We start from the raw sequence: 21,512 nt of genomic DNA on the forward strand, positions 1-21,512 counted from the left end.
AGTATTTCCGATTGGAGTGGTCGATGGGAGTCGCTGGAAACAAGAGGCCCAGGACCGTGGATTTAGAAACCCCCTTCAAAAGACCTATGTCCAGCAGTAGACTTCAATCGCCATCGCGTCACATCGCCATCTTACACTTTTAATTCGTGTGCTTAGTTCTATAGAGTCCTAGCGTATTTTTAAAGACATTTTCACCGCGCGAAAAATTGTGATTTATAAAATACTTGTTATATGATAACAAGATTAAAGGAACTTTAAAGTACCAGCTAATGTTAATTTTCAACTACCATCAGTATATTATACGCTTTAGAAATAAATCCATTATGTATTAATCTGTGGTCATTGAAGTTGAGCTTAGGCTTTAACATAAACTCCCTCTAGTTATTATAAATATTTTTTACACTGAGTGCTCATTTTATGTTATAAGACCTTCATTTATTTATAACTAGGTTAATCTTGTAGTTACGTCAAGAGCAGACACTAAGTTCCCATGACCTAACTCCCGTGACAGAGGTGGGTATAATCAATCTAAACGTTTTAAAAAAATATTTGCCAGTTTAAATAGATGCAGCTAAACCGATTTTGAGAGGACTTTTTAGTAAGAGTACTTTGAAAGCGATTATTTAAGTCTATATTACTGAGAGCCAATCGGTAGGCTTGACCACGTACTGCGGGAAAACATCTGAAGTCCGTACGGAATCCCAATTTTCAGAACTTGTCGCTAACAAAAGTTAGACACAAAATGATAACGTATTTGTTCTGTACTAACATATCTAACAATCAATATTCCTTCTTAGGAATTCCATCTTATATTTTTTTGTATAAGTTATTACGAATTTGATAATGTCTGCCTATATAAAGGCCCATTTCTGTACCTTATAAAAGCTTCCATAGCAATTATAAATAATTAATTAGGTCATTTTTATCTTATAGAAGGAATGTAATGCGCAATGTATATTGAATCTATACCTACTAATATTATAGGTGCGAAAGTATGTGTATGTGTATATATATATGTATATGCATGTAATGAAGGTTGCACCCAAGAGATCGTGGTAGGGTAGGGTTTGATGAGTTTTATTCGCGGAAAATGTTTAAAAGTTAAAACCATCTTAGCAAAATTGTGCATAGCGATAGAACTTGACTTTTGAAAATGGATATAGGAATTCCTTCCGGAAAAATTAACGGTTTCCGTAGAATTCAGAAGGACAACTTCTTAGGTAAGTAGGATTATTATAGTTATGAGAGACAAAAAATCTACATAGAAAGAAAGTCACGAGCAACTATTACTTTACTTTAGGCTAGTTAACTGCAAGGAAGTTTTGAGAAAAGAAAATGTAGGTAGATGCGCTGCCTACTAATGAAAACTTATTAATTAAAAATTATAATGGTTAGGTTAACTTATGATGAAATATTTATTGATAATGTTACAATAAAACTTAATTACTGTAAAGTTCATGCTCGCGTGGAATACTGCCAAAAATGATAGCTGCGTTTCTGCGCCGAACAGCCAGACTGATTCTTTGCGCAAAAAATGAGCTAGCCCTTCTGTCACCAGATGAGGCAATTAACCGCGGTGTAATGTCTCGCACAAATTTTTTTGGTTACCTTTGACATTTATGGAATTGAAAATGAAGATTCAGCTACTGCTCCGAATACAATATTACCCTGAAATTACATTTTGATTAGTGTAGACTGTAGTCCGACCTCGGGCCTTGAGCGCATAGAGCTGAACTCATATCGATCTCGGTATGAATATTTGAAGCCGACCCGTCCTTGCAAGCCTCCATAGACCTGCGAACTTAATACCAGACGTTTTTTGTTCGAGTTATATGATATGAGATATTATTATAATTATTTTTATTTTTTATTAATTCAGTACGGTTACACATATAATTTTAATATGTATTTAATTATTGCATGTTTGATTTTAATCACTACGGTTAACACAAATTACGTTTATTAAATACATAGGAAATTCAAGTATACAAATTGAGGGTGAACAAAGGAGAGAACAAATAAAAAAAATATAAATATATTAATCTTTGAAATAATGTAGCAATAATACCTATAGACTAGTAAATGTGTTTGTTTTTACACATAGTACAGTTAAATTTCTTACAGTACTGCAGGCAATGATTTTACTGTGTAATTTTGAATAATTTTACCAATTTAAAATTAATCTCTCTACATGAACCAAATTTGCACACTATTAATTTACTATTGTAGAATGTTATGCCCTCTAACTGACTGTTTTGTTTACTAACATCTCATATTTCATCATCATCAGATATTTTACAAACAATAAATAAGTTTTATCTATATATAAATTATTTTTTTTGTTGTTTATGTTATTTCTTGTTTTCGCTTTTAATTTGTGCAATAAAGACTTTATCTATCTATTTAAACATTCTTGCAAATTAATGATCGTACCGTCTGTGTCGTACTTACTTTTATCTGCACATTCGTAATATGTAATAACTACACTCAATAGATTTTTATAAATTGTTTCTAATCACACGTGTAGTAGTTTACGTAGTTATTCGAAAGAAAATTAAGCCCTTTGGATAGCTCTTTTCAGCTTTCAATTAACTAGTTAATTCTCAGCATATACTATTAACTTAATTTTAGTGTAAAATTGATAAAGATTAGTTGATTGAAGATGTGAGTTTTTCGTCATTCATCACACAGGATAATGGCTTAAATTTGTGTTGTCTTTTTATTGTCTTACGATACCTTCGTTATTTTTTTTTAACAATATGGTTTAAGGCAGTGCGTCTTTGCAATGTCGCGGGGCTGTTGGGGCCTCTATAGATATCTTAATTCTGTTAATCAAAGCTTGTTGCATTAACAATCCAGTTATGCTAGGTAGTAGAATAAACTATCATCATTAATGTTTAATGCGAAGGTGCCATACCCATTTATTGAAACTGACTCCCTGACTGACTGAATAAGTTTTCAATAAAGTTTTTGATTTAAAAAAAAAATAAAAAAAAACAAAACATTTCAATTAGTCATCAGAAGGCACTTTTAACCCCCGTTTGTGTGTGTGTGCGTGTGCGCGCGTGTGTGTGCGTGTCCGTGTGTGTGTGTGCGTGTGTATGTGTGTCTGAGTGTGTGTGTGTGAGAGAGTGTGGTTATGTGTGTGTCTGTGTCATCGTAGCTCCCAATCAGAACACCCGTTTTTAAATTGTTTTTCTTGTTTGAAAGGTGAATTAGTCGGGATTGTTCTTAGCTATGCTAGATGAAAATCGGTGCAAGATGGCATACATATTTTTCACAACTCCCTCAATTTGGGTATCGAAAGAATGAGGGCTTGAATACTTTGAATACTATAAAGTATGACACATTCCAAACCCAAAATGGCCACCACTGTCTGTTTCAATTTAGTCAGTTTATTAGTGTCTACCACCTGTTTGGATGGCAGGCTTAACCGAGAAGAAGCAAGCCGAAAACGCAGCAATTGCTTTTTTTTCAAGATTGAGATATTCCCACAGATTCTGGAAGCAAAGATATAAGATGAACAAAACAGAAGTATATATTGAGGCCGACTGTGAGGTGAGAGGTAACAAACAACTGGTGACAGGCCCAACTTGAACGAAACCACTAAGATGGCTTAAAAACTTCAGGTTGAATGAGGATCGTGGGGCTCCTTTCATAAAGGCAAGGAAACGCTTGGTAAAGCCAATTATTGGTTAAAGTGATGTACGTTAGTAGAACAAGTGTGTGTGACAACTGATATCACTGAGACAGCGAAGCAAGTAACGTCCAACGGACTTTTTCAACGGTCAATCTACGGAATGCGATCTGTATTTGAATATAGAACTTGATACATGTAATTTCTTTGTATATGTTTGTAATTGATAGTCATGACGTCATATTGTATGGAATAACCATCAACTCGTTTATTAAAATCTCATCTCAGTAGTTCAGAGACACATAGGAACCGTTAAGTGAACATGCCAACATAGACGGCATTCTAAAAGGCATTTTTCTATAGAAATATACCATGTATTTTTCGTTTTATTCAGAAATATATTTTATCCTAAAAAGTGATGCAGATTTACTTAGAGACAATATTTTAGGAAAGAAGTTGTTGCTCTTGGCTTTGTAGCGGTACGCGACGAACGAGATTTGGCGTTTGAACATAGCGAAATGGGTCAAGTGTCATAATTATGTTTTTTTTATGATGGCGTGGGGCAGATTTGTATAGGTTTATATTATTTATCATTAAAACCATTTAGTTATTGAGGCATGTGACACTTACATTTTTTAGTGCGTAAATAAATAAATCTAAATATACCTAATCAGGTATACGATTCAATAGGAACAACTATTATGATCAACGAGGGCCCTGATCTGAGGACGAAATGCATTATATGACATAAATTTTAGCACATCTATAAAAAAAAATGACAATCACAAAATTAAATGAAATTCTTCTCAAAATATTCTTTTCGATTTTTCGATATCTTGAAGATTCTCCGAGCATAACCTCATAATCACTTACTGAGTGACCTTGAAATTGGTAGTCAGTAAGCAACCATGTTTCGCAGCTAAAAGTCATATCATGTTACTCACTGTTAATATTATTTTGGTTTTCCGGCACTGATGAATTTTGGACGAAAATGACGAACACAGTATCATAGCTTTTACATAATTTGCACTAAACTCTACCGGGTGTGATCAAGATGTATTTATAATCAGGTAGTATGGTTATGAAAGGTGGGCGGTGGGGTTTTGATGGGGGATGGGGAGTAGGTATATCTTCAATAATAAATAATCAACGTGGACGCAGTTACGACTGCCCATCCATATTGGAGGTAATTGGATTGTGTCGGGAGTGTATTTGGGTCACCATTTACGCTGACCTTTTGTGGACACGTCCGCTCTCGCTGAAACGTAACTTTTAAAAATTAATAACTTTGATTCTGTATACCTAAAATTATATAAACATCCAATGTTTATGGTATGTCCAATGTATATATTCATCTCTATGTTTGTAGTGTTAATATTTTTTCTATCTTTGGTTTGTAGAACAGTTGGTTATGTAGTAGTAGAGATTTTATCGACAGCTTGTCCTGGAGAGCTTACCACAATGCTTATTTCTGCCGCAAACCCGCATTGTTGTAATGCTGTTTTCTGGTTTGAAGGTCGTGGCTGCTGATGTAATTAAAGGAACACGAGGCTTTGCGCTGACTCCTCAAATTGATAGACACAGGGCGGCACATTGCAGGATGTGTTCCTGGCATGCTCTGCGAACATCATAGCAACATATCTGAATATAGGTTATAGTTTTTCACTTGCCAGATGGGCCATTTTTATTGGTTTGTCAAAAATGTATAAGTGTATACCGTTACGGATACCGTATCGGTTCAACCAGCCAAAATCGAATTGTCTATTAAATTTATATATTATACTAGACAATGTATTCTTCATCATTATAATTATCAACTCATTACCGTCACACTTCAAAGAACGGGTCCAGAATGAGAAGGGTTTAGTCACTCGTGCACCACGCTGGCTAACTGCGGATTGGTGGAAGCTAGTGGAATAAGACCCAAGAATAATTTACCATCACCAACTTAACCGATACGGTAGTGTTCTTAGGCATATGAAGACAGACGACATCAAGTTCATTACTTGCCGAGAGAGAGAGAGAGAAGAATAAAAATCTCTTTAAAAGACTAGGTTCCATCAGTTAAGATGATGATGCTGAATTGTCGGAAACATACTATGAAAGATGTAGGCCTACCTGATACAACTCTAAAAGCTTTTACCTTTATGATAAATTACATTATTACTTATTACTATAGTGAACTATAGTCTGCAGCCATGGAACAACGATACATGCACAGTAATTGGATTGAATTGAATTGCCACGATGCCCGGAGTTTATTTAGGTCATAGTAGTTGCCTACTGACGTTTAACCTATGACGCTGTTATAACAAAGCTCCCATAAAATTTTGTATTGTTTCGATTTTTTCTATTTTTTTAAGCAGGTAAAATAGGCGGCTTTATCGCTAACAAGCGATCTCTATTAGTGAACAAGACAAGTTAAGAGTTTCACAATAGTGTTTACACAATAATAAGTAAGGAAAAGGAATACGTAAAGGAAATACAAATAAAATAATATATTAAACCACTATATAAATATATATATAATATATATATATATATATATATATACAAACTGTAATTACCTTTTTCTTACCTACGTTTGAACCATTAGTAGCGGTGTCAATATTCCTTCCATAAGGCAATCATAATAATTTACATAAGTAGCTAGGTAGGTGTCACCACCCTCCTAATATTTGTGTTAAAATACCGCCGTTCACCTACATTTGTATCGAGGTCAGGCCCTTAAACTGGCGTAAGGTAAGCAAAGCGTATACCTTCAAATAATCCCCGCATTAGAATCTCGATCGCCTTTTGTGGCAGGAGAAAGGAGATATAAGTAACGAGTATTTGAAGCCTTATTAACTTTCCCATACTGTCCCCCTTTTTACGATATACTTACATCTATTTTGTATACGGAGTATTTATCTTTTAACTGGAACTGGGTAGGGGAAATGTTTGATTAAACGAGTTGCAGAATAATTGGCATTTGATACATTCACGCATTTTATGATAGCAAATAATGCTGCAGGTTAATAGGTCAAGTGTGAACTTTCCTTAAAAATTTTGAAATGTGAATAGGAAGTTCGCTATTTCGCGATTTAGTAGGTGTTGCTAGCTGTTGTCTGCGTCTTCGACCATGCCTTTTTTTTTAATTCCGCGGGACCAATTGATTTCGCAGACTGAAAATTAGCCTTTTTCTCTCTTCTGCGTCCGGTTAAGATATATTCTGAAGCCAAAAAAAAAACCTTTTTCGGTCCACCAATTTCCGTGCAAAAGTTAGTTGGATTGGTAAACATCAACCAAAGTTTAGTTTTAAAATTAACTTTCTATTCTACATAGTACCTATACTCTGACCCAACGCACCGCTTCTCCCACATGTTCTAAGGATCATAGCGATTATGTTAATCTTATACCTTCCTCGAAAATTAGGCTACCAAATGCAAAAAATACGACTGAGGTTCCAGACATTAGCGCATTTACACAAAAAACAAACTTCACTCGAAACTTTGAGTATTGTATTCTACTAGTCGAGCCCTTTTGATACCCATATTGAGCGAGTTGTGAAAGAATATGTCATTCGCCATTTTTGATGATGATGCTAAAAAAAAAAGAGTCAAAATCGGTTCATCCGTTTGGGAGCACAATGCCGCAGACACACACTCACACACACACACACACGCTGACACACACACGCACACTTTAAGACACGTTACCCTAATAACATCCCGTCGTTTTTGCGTCGGGGGTTAAACCTCGGGGGTTATAAAAAGGGGGATTATAACATTTATCGAGAAAAAAAATAGCCTACAATAATCAATTAACAATTTCATTAACGAAGGTGTGAACTCACTTGTATTTTGAGATGAAAACTTTGTTGCATAATATTTCGTTACATTGGACCGTGTCGAAAAATTCAGGACAACGGCAACTGAAATATTTATAATATGATTGCGGATCACGTATTCAGGTCGGAATACGATTTTCCCGTTATTAATGCGATGTTAGGTTTTTTTTCGGTAGCACCGTTTGGAGAATAATTAGAACTATATATACTAAACTAATTTTAGCTTAAACATATAAGTATATTCGTTATTTATAAAATGTACTACCTACCTTTGGTGTGACAACCTCCTTGGCACAGCGGTGAGTGGCTTTAAGTGGGATGACCGCGTTCGATACCCGAAGGGGACAATTTGGGAATTTATAATTTCTGACTTTTGTCTGGTCTGGTTAGCTTTGGCCACGTTTCGCCAAGCGATTTAGCGTTCCGGTTTGTGCGGGATTTTCAAAACACAAGGTTTTTAAACGTATTCCCAAACAACTAGCGCAGAAGGATGCCCTAGGATTGGATGCAATGAGGAATCTGGAATAGTTAAGAGAGTATAACATTTCATATAAGATACAACATGGCAACTAGACGATATTTCGAACGGGAATATTCTTTAACATTTGGCAACGAAAATGCATCGATACCGAAGCCACCACCGGCAAATGTCTAATTGTTGCAAGTCATATCCGTTATCAGGAGTGAAATAGAACTATAGTTTTTTTTTTCATAGAATGCTCTCGGCTTTGGGAAGAAAATACCAGCTAGATTGTGTCTATATTACATCTCACATTTAATCAACATCGCTGACATTTATTTGACTATTATGACTTTTTAGCCGGGAAAAACAAACTGTTCCTGCGAAAAGAAACAGTCGCAGGCAAAAGTTAGTTAAATAAACTGGGTGGGTAACTTCACTAAAAACCATTTATTTCGTTTCCATGAACGCTTTGATACCGTAGACGTACATTTTATTAGGTATTATATTATATTATAATTAATTAGTCTTCAGTTATATGAGAAAATAATGTGACTGTATCTAAAAGTCAATAATCTTATAAATATGTTGGTCTGAGAACGTCTACAGGTCGTCTACGGGTCGTGGAGATCGAACTCTTTATACATCAAACATCTTTATTGTTGCTTGTGATACTATTTGTTACAATTAAAAAAATATATAAATAAAAAATCAGACGTGATATTATTGACGACCTCCCTAGCGCAGGTGTGAGCGCTTTGGTTTTAATTTTGATGTACCGGTTACGATTTCAGGCAGGGGCAATTTGAGAATTTATAATTTCAGAATTTTCCCTGGTTTGGTTTAGTGGGAGGCTTCCGCCGTGGCTAGTTACCACTCTATCGACAAAGACATGCCGCTAAGCGATTAAGTACTTCGGGGCGATGTCATATTAATGACTGCCATACCGCTAACAGGTTAGCCCGCTACCATCTTAGACTGTGGTGAGACCAGGCTAGTCATGGGCTACTAAACCAAGTAAAAACGTATATTATTTCAAACAAGGCATACATTTTTTTAATATGAAAATTGACAACACTTACTGAAGTAATTTTTTGTCTAAAAATATTTGAGCTCCCATGCAACTGATAGTAATAAGTACTACATATTTACATATAATTGCAGTATATGTGGGCATGCATATGTGTTTATGTGTGTGTATTTGTTAACGAAATAGACAACAAAATTTATAAAAAAAAAATTGAAATTTTACTAATGTTTTTTTCAACATTCGTCTGACGTAACGACGGCCGGTCGTCATAAATATACCAAAACAAATAGAGCAAGTTTGTGTTCACTTTTGAAGAAAACATGTTACTCTAGCCCCATGGGCAAAGGGAAAGAAGAACAAGAATCATCATCATCATCATCAACCAAATACCGGACCTCTACAGAGTACGGGTCTCCTCCACGGGTTCACCACGCTGGCCAAGTGCGGTTTGGTATACTTCACATGCCTATACGGCTATACTCAGACTCAGACGTCTAGGTTCCCTCATGATGTTTTCCTTCACCGTTATAGCAAAAACGCACTTAACTCCGAAAAGTTTAAGGTGCTTGACGTGGACCGAACTCAGTCTCCCCGAAGGAGAAGCCAAGCCACTAGGCTGTTACCGCTTGGAACAAGAATACAGGGAGGTAATTGGAACAAATTTATAGCTATAATTTATACTTCTTTATAAACAAACAAACATGACAAACATGGATAAACAAAAAAGTCGAAGTATGGTCGAATTAAAGACACAAATAGTAGGAGCTACCAGACTACATTGCCCGGTATGAACATTCGAATCTCGGGGGTGGTCACCCCCTCTCATTTAACGTGATTGAGTAGGTAGGAAATTGTTTAAAGTAGCAGATTTTTTAATTTAATTTCAGAAAGCTCTTTGTTATTTCAAGAGATTGACGCTTCGCCAAAATGAAATCTATACCTACGTTAGTTTTGACAACTGTTTATGTACTACTGCTTTTCTTGGGGTATGGCTATAATGTTACTTTTTTTGTATCGTGAGGAAATCTTCAACGATACCATACCACGAGGAGATGCAAAGGATATATCGAACTCTTACCGACTAAAACCCCACGGTTTTCCAACTCGTCGCCTGATGACTGGGTGACGGGAACGCTTGCGCACGCAATCACAACCCAGCCAGCGACCGAGGCAGACCCTCCTCTGAGACCTCATCAATACCCCTTAATACCAATGAAGGCACAAATCAGGAACACAGGGTGTACTTTTCAACTAGAGGGCTTATCTCCGATGAGCGGCAGAATATGGGTTTAATATAGCCTTAACCCTAAAAGCTCGCTTCCATCGTACACTGCATCAACAGTTAGCAAATGAGACTGCTGCAGGCGAGTTTAAAAATATGGTATCCAAAATAAAAAATGGTATCCAAAAACATAGCATAGGCTCTTGCATAGTAGAGAGAAATATAGAGCTGATATCCACCATTCTGCTCCGTTCATTAGTTCAACAAGTAAACTAGAATAAAAATGTTATTAACAATTAACAAAAAAAAAAATTATGCTTTTTTAATTTTATCATTTTAATGATTGTACTACATGATTTGCATGACTTTAAGCGGAATTCGGTAAAGAGCTAACCATAATATGAATGACTAATATACTTACCAAAATTAGCAAAAAAGAAAGAAATAATTGCATAAACTACTTGCTGAACATATCACAACTCAAAATATTGTTGAGTTGAATCAGTAATAGTCACCTGCGTACAGTTTTCTCATAGGTACAAACTTGTATTCCTTACACAACTACAACTACAACTTGAAGTTTTAAAGAATGTATCTCTACCTCTCTTACTCTTAAACACGAAAACATTAAATTTATTTAAAATTACGAGCACTAAAAATGTTGCTATTTATCTACTGATTTTCGTATCAAGGACCTTTTCGAAAACAGAATTTTCTTACAAAATTCATACTCCTTAGGGATTAATTAAGGATTCATTTGTTTTGTTCTCTACCTATTCCGCTTAGGTCATACAAAAACAGAAGAACACACAAATGAAAAATTTCAAATGGATTATTTTTTTATTTCACATATATAAATTAGCACACAATTTAAATAAATATATAATTTTGAATATATAATCTGTGATATTACCTACACACTCGTAATTATTGGGAAGGTAATTATGAAAGCTTCCGACATTGGGATCAAATTAACCTCTAAAATGTGTAGCTTCTGTAGCCACAGAATGTAATAATTATAGGTTTCGATTACACAATATTTCTCTATCACCTTCTTAATGCGTAATAACTAATAATTATTTATCAATATTAGTAGTACATCTTTTCTGTGTGTAAAGGTATGGGTTTTATAAACAAAGCTACTTTGTGAAATTATCTTGCACGGAATTACATTTAATCTCTTCTTTGTTTGTTACTTTTGAACGTCTTCATCAATAGATTAACAAGAAGTTAATAGCAACTTCATTTCTGCGAAAAATTTCTGATATAAGGTGAGTTTATATTTTACAGAAGTGGCTATGCACCGCTGCCAATCCGCACTGGTTCAGAGTGGTAGACTACGGCCTAAATCCTTCTCATTGTTGCAGGATACCACTGCCCGTAGTGGGCCAAGGATCACGAGGCCCTGGGATCTGTAGGGTTCGAACTCTTCTTGGCAGAGCCCCATTCCGAGGCTCGCCAACAAGCCCGCGTTACGCTGTTAAAATCATTAGGGTTAATCAGCTACACACAATCCGAAAAAAAAAAAGAGGCACTGGGATCTAATCCCGAGCAGGATCAACAATTACGTTACGTACGTGTTTTTTCTGTTAAAGAGTTTCAAGTATCAGCCAAGGATTAAAAAAGTTGATCGCATCGACACCCATGCTTCGGTGAGCACTGTAAGCAGTCGGTTCCGGTTAATATCACTAACTTGTGATAATAGTCGCTCTAACTCTGTATCTTCTATAAAAGAGGATGCCTGTGCCCAGCAGCGGTTCCTTAATAGATCGTGGATGATCATTATCCCACAAATGCTGCGAAAAGAGCGAAAAGAACGATAAATAAACCAACTAGTTTTAATTTTAACTAAATATATAAAACTATATAATATATTGGAATAATTTGCCTGCTGACATCCGTATAAGTAAATCCCTCCCCATATTTAAGTGTCGTCTAAAAGACTACTATCGGTCTTTGAGTGAAGTAATTTGAACAAATATCGTAGTTAATGTGTTTTATTTGTATTTTTCTTTTTTCATTATATAATTATATATGTATTTATATTATATTTATTTTATATCTATTTTCGAATATATAATTGCACTATCCCGCTCTCTTGCAGCTTTTCCTTCTGCCAGAGGTTGCCTGTAAGAGATTGCTTGCAGCAATAAGGCCGCCTTTGCATGCCTTGATCTTTTACTTATTCTATATTTTATGTATATTTTGATGTTTGTGTGCAATAAAGTATTTCTTCTTCTTCTTCTTCTAAATATTAGTAGGTTTTTCGGGAAAGGTTTTTTTTTGTAAAGACTTAAGGTTATCCATTCAGGCCTTAGTAAGGCCTGAACGTTATTAAAATAGCCAAACAGTTTTACAATTTTTTGTTGCAAACAAATGCTATCAATATCTGTTTAGCCACCCACTCAGACCAATATAAACTGCTGAAATCATATCCTATCGCAGTTCGATTATAAGTGATCTCTATTAGAAACTTTAGAATGTAACATCCAAAATCTAAATATATCCGCGAACTCACGGACAGTTATATTAAATCATCACTATAACCATATGTTTCAATCTTTATGCTTTGTATGACTTTATAATATTTAGTTATTCAATATTTACGATACTCTTAGATGTTTTATGTAGACGGATTTATTTTTTCTGCCATGAGTACTTTCAATATTTTATTCCTTTAATATTTGTACATCATGTAATCATCTCTGAGAGGTAAACCATCCGCAGTGTCTAAATAATTCTGTGCGAGGACAAATGACGAAAATAAAGAGCCTATCCTCTATTCAAAGCAAAACATAGATGTTATAGTAGTAGAATGTGCATCATCTAAACATATCTTATACAGACCGAATCAAATACTTGCTGTAATAATTTAAAAGATGTCCTACAGGGAACGAAAATATTTTCCCGTAAACGCGTATTTCGGTAGTAAGGATTATTCTCAGTCTTTGTCAGTCTATTCTCGGCAACTGATTATGTAAATGTTATTATGTATGTCTCAGTTACTAAGAGTTTTTATAGTGAAAATAATTTTCATTAATTGAGAATTATTATCAATAGTATCTATATCTATCTTTGTGTTTATTTGTGTGTGGTACACACAAAGAAACATAGAGCTCACACCGCTATTCGTTCAAGAATGTGACTTTCTCTATAGTCTACGGCTTTGGTTTCTGCAGCAAATCAACGACATCATCCTATTTATTTTCGTTAACCTACTTGTTTCCTACTGTCGGACACAAACCTCCTCACTGGGGATTTACAGCTTAAACTCTCCATGCTATATCCCTTTATTTTCAATTAAGGATTATTATATGTAAGAGTAAATATGTAGTCATTTCTGAAACAACTTCGGGTTGGTACTGAGAAAATTTCGCCATAAATAACCGGAAATTAACAATTTTAGATCTGACCTGATAATTGAATCCAGGAGCTGGTAGTGCGTGAGTTCAACGTGATTATCACCAGACACACAAACGGGGCAGAGGTGGCAGCAAAAGACAATGGTGAATAATATAAAAGTAATACTGAAAAGAGAAAAGGTAATAAAAGTGATACTTTAAATAAAGAGGTGACGATTTTTTAGGGCAATAAAATTATTAATAACGAAACATAAGATCCCGAAAACGGGATAAATACGTCAAGTGTATAAATAAGACACTGATGATTTAACAATAATTATTAACCTTAATATTTCAAGAACCCATGTTTATTTGTTGACCTAGGATTGATCTTTTCTAATTCATCCGTTAAGAAGCTAATAGTTGCTGGAAGGTTTTTAAGTAAGCTTCGGCACAAAACTGCAATTTATTTGCATAAAGGAGATAAAGTATAGTATGATTGACAGTTATAAGATTTATAAAGACCAACTATATGTGTGAAAAAACAAACTCGCCTTGTAGAAAGAACCCTGGCGTGTAAGTTCTGCCAGCCGGAGGAACTACTTTAAAACTTTTGGCGTTAGTAGAACGGATGACGGATATAGATACCAATCTAGTGGATATAACACTACTTAATAGGTGGCCTAACATATCTGGTAAGTATTAAGTACCAAACGGTTAAACAACCTGAATCGAGCTGAGTTCTGCTTCGGATTCTAACGTCTACGCATATTTGACGGGCCGAGCCGTACGGCCTGCCTCTCGAATATTTATCTCCACATATTCGCTTCCTACCGCCCGGCTGTGCAGATCTATGTTACAAGCAAATGTGTATAGGGCGACAAATTAAAACAGGTTTCCTTCTATTCCTGTGATCGGGTAACATCACCGTATTGCACTTAAAGTAAATAATGTAGAAATGTAAAAAGTAAGATTTAAAAATAAGTATCCTCATTTTGCAGGAAAACATTTTTTACTTCGAAGTTTTGGGCGTAAATAAGGAAAATTGCACTTCGATCATCGATGTCGGCTGGCGTCCGTATTTAATTAAAAATAATGCCCGAGACAGTATTTTCTCGACAATAACCGAGCCCGGGAAAGATAGCTTGTTATATAAATTTCTGCCGACTCCTGGGGGACGTGGAGGATAAGGCGAGAAAGCAGCGGCGGTAGTGTGAGTATATTATACCCATTTTCTGGGTCGTCCTTCCTACAAATACGTTTTAAGCGGAAGCTAGTCTGACTCACCGGATTTTATGGAATAGAAGCCCTATTATTTGGTGGTTACAGTTTAATTTCTAATGTGCCATCACCCGTCCTGGTAAAAGGTACTTATTTGATTAGGGTGTCAGGCGTATCACCGCGAGTGTGAGCGCTTACCCGAGGTTTTGTGTGCTTACGTATTTAGATTTTTTTTGCATGTATCGCTTTTTATTGATATCGAATATCTTTGTCTCATAATTAAAATAGGCTTTTCTTGTGAAATAGCTAAATTTAATTATTTTATTTTAAATTTTTTATCACTGGTGTCAATGTATGTAAGTATGTTTTGACTGTAGAGAAATATTTTAAAGTTATATTTGTAGCAAGAATGTTTTTACACAGGACAATACGTAGAACGGGTTCATAAAACTTTCTTCAGGATTTCCGAAATGATTGTAAACTGACTCAAGTTTTAATAATAAAATCCCATTTCATTGCCTCTATTCTTTTTTTAAATAGTTGCATATTTTGAGACTGCAATGACATGTGACGCGATCGTTCGTTCGAGCGTTCAAATTAAACGTCTGGTCAATATGAAAATGTAAAAGAAAAAAATTGTTAGCGAAATGAACGGTCGATCGATCTCCGGTGACGCGTTCGGATTTTCCACTGGGAAATGAATTAGCTGAGAGCTGAAGCGAATTTACATTTTTATTGACAACCGATCTATTTTACGAAGCAGATGGCAATTGAAGGAAAATATCTTTCGCCGATTGGTGCTATCGTTAAAAATGTTTAAATTGATCGACACCGCCTTAGATTTGTTTTGATAAAAGATCTCAGTAAAAAGTTTTTACATTTACTAAAAATTATCTATAAATAAATTCAGAAGGCTTAATTAAAAAGCTATTGTTTCTATATTGGCCTTTTAAAGCCAAGTAGAAAAACAATCGCACGAAATAATAATTTCTGCAAATCAAAATTTCTCTTGATTGAAAATTCTATAGCAATATATATATATAAATCATAGCAAACGTAAATGAGCAATATGTCTCATTAGTAATAAACCATCAAAGGTTAAGAATAGAATTATATAAATAAATACATTTACATACTTCGTACGAGTAACGTGCCATATATATATTTTAAAACAATAAAAGTACCCTTATTTTATCCCAACGTCATCAGCTTATCGCATTAAACCGCAACGCCAAAGTAATACGCATAAATGTCACCGGCACCGATACGACGCTGGCTCATCTGCAAATTGAGCCAAAAACGCGGAGTAATTATTTAAACCGTCATATAAATTACCGCTCAAACTTTTCACACCGATCCCGATGTATGTGTGCGATGTTTACGAGTGTACGAGGCTACGGGAGGCTGCGCTTGTGTGGGTGTCTCACGGTGGGCTGAAAATGGTTCCATCATTTCATTCCTCCATCCTTTTTCAGCATTGTGTAACTTCTATATTGAGTACAGTAGGTACGCGGGAAATTCTTTTACATGAATTGGTCACATGGGTTTTTTTATTACTTGACTTTTTGGCATATCTTGTACGGTATTTAAGTTTATTTGTAATATTATCATTATAAGCGTCATCGTCATCATCATCGTTATCAGTCTGTTAATGTCCACTGCTGGGCGTTGGCCTTTTCTATCACAGAATGAGCTGATTTGGAGCTTAGACTTTCCATCTACTTTCTTCCAATGCAGGTTTGCCTGCTATACCTACAATATAATGCTAAAGTTTATTTACTTAATAATTAATTTGTTAAAAAATAATCAGTGTAATGTAGACCAAAAAGCCAATTTGATGTTTGTATATAATGAAAAGATTTTTACATAATTTCGCCAATAGCAGAAAGAGTCTGCCAGATCTATCCGCAATATCAATTAAAAACGACAAAAGCTAAACAAAAAGGCTAAATAAATAAGTGGCCAAAACTTTTCCGTATACTGTACAGGGGTGAGTATCAGCTTGAAACATATTTAGCTTTGTTCCCTTCACTACGGTTAATCTGTCCCGTTTCCTCCCATGTCAAGTGCAGATAGACTTTTTGGGTCGGGTGCGGGTGGAGGGTGGCTGGGCGAGGAGGTGCGGGGTCGCCGGGCCTTACCCACCACCCTTCCTGATGATGAAATATTGTACACGTGGTCTGATTTTGAATGACAACGTTTTCCTCGGCCGCGCGGGGCACCCACTTTCGTCGCGACGTTTTATAGCGAATCGAGGATTTGCTCTCTGCAACGATCATCCTCTTTAATGCGAATTGTTCAGTATTCTTTACCGTTTGGATCTAAGATTTAACATTCTACTTAAAGTGAATTGAAATGACTTTCCAGTAATATGAGTTTAGTTTAGAATCTTTCCGGAATATTTTTATCAATGTTTGACATTCAAGTATCCACAGATCTTAGACAGACGCTGTTACCTTATATCCTGTTGATTATAATTATGTATTGACCGTGACTTTTAGTATCAAAACCGAATCTGTAAACGGCGTCCTTTCTTCCTTAAGTGGGGAAAAGGCTAACCTTTTTTGGGTAAGTTAGTTTCTAAAGTTCTAAGAATGTCAGAATTGATAAGCAGCAATTGTATAAATATTTGGATAAAATGAAGTGTCCGATGTTATTTGAATTATGACCTTGGGCGGTTCGTTCATTCTCGTCCACCACTCGTATTCTACCCACCGACCCCTGTAACCCTGTCCCTAATAGGGGAGAAATAACACAGCTTTCAGCAAAACCTGAAAATAATAACGTTCGTTAATACCTACCTAGTCAATAATTTTAGGGAGGTGATAACCTAGTGGTCAGGATTTTGGCCTCCCTTTCGGTGGAACCGAGTTTAATCCCCGGCACGCACCTCGGAGATGTGTTTAATGAAGTAAAACATCGTGAGGAAACCTGCATGCCTGAGTATTCTCAATATTTTTTTCAAAGGCGTATGAAGTCTACCAATCTGCACTTGACCAGCGTTGTGGACTACAGCCTAAACGCTTGAGACTCGTGCACTCAGTGGCGTGCATTGGGTCTCTTACCAGGGTATGCATACACCAGGAAAATTGCATAAAACGGCACGAATTCCTCTCCTATTCCAGCTATATATCGATGTTAGGGTATGCAGTGCTTTTGTGCTTGTATGAAGTGCACGCCACTGCGTGCACTGTAATTGGCTGGTAATGGCCAGTAATGAGGATGAAGATGAAATAATATTGTCTCTTAAAAACTCAGTTTGACTTATATATTTTAATCATAACCTATTCGTATTATCTATTTCTATGGCTACACAGGTATACTATGATCACACGATAAGTTAAAAGTAAATCATACTTTTAATATGCATATTAATATAATGTTATTAATACAAAAATGTGTTTATCTTTTTCTTAGTTTCTACTTCTTTACCGCAGCAACACACTAAGAGATGATATGATCTTTTTGATACATTTAACAAATGTATGTCCGCTTATTATATATTTTTCTCAATATAATGAAAATTCGCAAGTTTTGTATTGTATTAGATAATCAAGAATTCTGTCTTCTCCCTAATTTATGTTACATCGCTGAACCCAAACACTTTAATCTCCTGGAAGTGTATCACCGAAGAAGGCCTTACTATTTATTCCCACTTCTTATTTTCACCTTACTCGTGTAAATAAACACAAGTGTGATGTTAGAATTTGAACTCTACACATTTAAGTTAGGGTTGAATTTTGGAAATCTAAATTTGTTTGATCTACAGATTGGTTGCCCGATCTGTCGAGTGATTAATTCGCCCCTTACCTCAAGAGGAGATTTATTGGTTCCGCCGTACGCAAAACTGCGGGTTCGTAAAAAAATCTCTATCGAAAATTGAATAGAAAAGCCATTTCGGAAGCCGCTCTGAACGAATCTGTTGAAACGCCTCGCATTGCTTTCACGGATGCCTACATTTTATTAACGAAAATCAGACTTTATAAGTAATTCCTACATGTAAATCGGTGATTTTAATACTCCATGTGTAACATGTAACAAAACAAAGAGGTCTCTTACAGAAACCGATGGGGAGCCATGCTTAGATACTACAATCTCTACGTGATCAGAATTGATGAAATATGTAGAAGACATAAATATAGAAGAAACAGAGTTACCGACATAGCTTAATGAGTCGCGGAGCAAAATAGTAACGGGTGAACTACATAACTTGGAGAACCGATTGATGCTGGGGGTCCCGTTCTGCTGGATTCGCCGCACCGGTGAACACCGAATTAGTAGTTCCCAACTAGGTGACAAGACTACATCAAACGAGTTTCAAGGAATCGCTGGACACAGCCAGCACAACACTGGGATTTGGAAATCATCATGAAAGTGAAATTATGTCGTCCACTGGTTAATAATATGATGATCATTTTACAGGAATATTTTTTTTACATAATAGGTATCATCATTATCATCATCAACTCATCACCGGCAATATTTCAATCAACTCACAGTCAGATATTTCGATTGTATTAATATGTATAGCGAAATGAGAACTTAAATGAAATTGATTTATAGCTATAGATAAAGACTTCATCAAAAACCAAGTGATGTAGGGCATTTCTTCGTATGGAAATTTGCCTTGGAACATTTATTGCAAACTCTGAATTATTAGTCCAACGAAGTTAAAGCTTTCTCTTTAGTAAGATACAAGGCATCCAAAGTCATACCATAACTTGTACAGAGCATGCTTAATACTTAACGTTTTACCTACGAGTACTTGTTTGTTTACTTTCTATAGATCTTTGAAGTATTGTGAAATAGATTGCATCTTATGAGGTTACAGGAAATGGAAATACTAAGGCATCTCTCATGTATGTTTAGCCCTAGACAAAGCGAAGATATTCTAAAATAAGAGTACCCTTTTTAGATCCGTTTAAGGTGGTGAAATAAACCACTGTGGTAAAATTTGTTATTCCAAATCGGTTATGTAAACTTTTTCTAAAGCAAAAGCATTATCTAAAATAGAGCTACCAAAATCCTTTATGAGTGAAATACTAGTTAAATATTTAATATAAAAATCTCTAACTAAAACTGACTGACATAGATAGGTTAAAAGTATTTACCCGTGGATTAATAAAATTTGAAAAGATCTGTTTTGAAAATCTCGACTTAAAGGCGGTTAAATAGGTGATGCAAGTTTATATGGAAAAAATTAAATGATTTAGAATTTAACATATTCATGGAGCATACAGTTCTTATTTCAAGTCATGTATACCTAACCGCATTCGTATACATGCGCTATATTTATTTATTCATTAAAAGAATAAGAACAGATTTATAACAAAACATTATTTTTATAGTCTGAGTGAAGAGGTTACATTAACAGAATCAGGATCAGAATAAATTTATTTACTTTAAGCGTTACATTGCAGATGGTATAATATACTGATAAATTTAAAACTTAGGTACAATGTTTTGCAGGGTAAAGGCATGCCAATACATTACAAACAAAAAAAGGAAACAACAAGACCTTTTTAACTTTAAGAAATGACGCGAAATTAATAACAAAATGTTCATTAGTATGATGAATACATTTTTAAGTTTTTAAGCAGAATTGTTTAGTTAGCAGCTACAACAAAAGTAGCAATAAATATGGAAGCATCAATTCGTTGATATCACTTAGTCCTACCTGGTGATCTGAGGATGAGGTAACATGAAACAGCTATTTAGTAACATCAAAAAACATTTGCATAATTGTTTCGCATCGTGCATAACAATAAACACAATCTGATTCTTATACAAACAACTTTGACTTGCGATGATATTAATCTTCATTTGCTTACAATATTATTACCCAAGATTCGTGAGGTTCCGGAGCTGATATAATATGTCAAGGTATTTGTATGAAGAAAGCACTCACGGAAAGTATTGTTACATTAAAAATTTATGAGGTTGTGTGAATTGAATAATGGTGATCGGAAGTCTGAGGCAGTGAGCTATGTTATCTAGTTTATAGAGATATAAGGCAAAAGAGCGGACTGTGGACAGAAAATATGATTAAGATATGAGGGTCTTAATCACTTTTTAAAATAAATAACAAAGTAAATATGAATTGGCTAAATGATACCGGCATACATAAGAGATATCCAAATTATGAATGAAAGAAGACAAGTTGGCTGTTTTGAGATGGCGATTTGGGCAGACGTGGGAGACATCGGAGTTGAGACCGCGGACCAGTAAAAGTAATGTGGGACGAGCTACAATACGTTGGACAGATGACCTTAAAGAGGTAGTTTGAAGCGGCTAGATGCCAAAGGCGGGGTGTATTGGCCGCGTTCTAGGAAATGCTTATGTCCAAAGGCTGACGATAGAGATTGATTTAAATTTGGACTTTTTTTTTACATATTGATATTAGTGTAAAATTTTTATGTATTATTTACGAAACAACAAGTACCTACGGGAAATTTCGGACTTTAGAGTAAATAGCACTGGCTGTAAAGCACTTAGTGGCTGTTTTTCGGGTCTTATTAAGTTATTAGTACACGGTAATTACCCACGACGTTACTCAGTATCTGTTTTCTCGATACCAGCGGCACTCCTTGAAAAGTTTCCTTTATAACTGCAAAAGCTCCATCGAAATAGATTAAATCAAAAATTCGTATTTCATTAAGATTAGAGAACTTTGCAAGATCTTCCAAAGTTCTCTAATCTCACCGATTTTGACACACCCAATCAGTTAAGTTAAGGGCTGATGATGAAATAAAAATTAAGAGAAAAATATGTG

The sequence above is a fragment of the Pararge aegeria genome, chromosome 9 (genome assembly GCF_905163445.1).
Source record: "Pararge aegeria chromosome 9, ilParAegt1.1, whole genome shotgun sequence".
NCBI lineage: Eukaryota > Metazoa > Arthropoda > Insecta > Lepidoptera > Nymphalidae > Pararge > Pararge aegeria.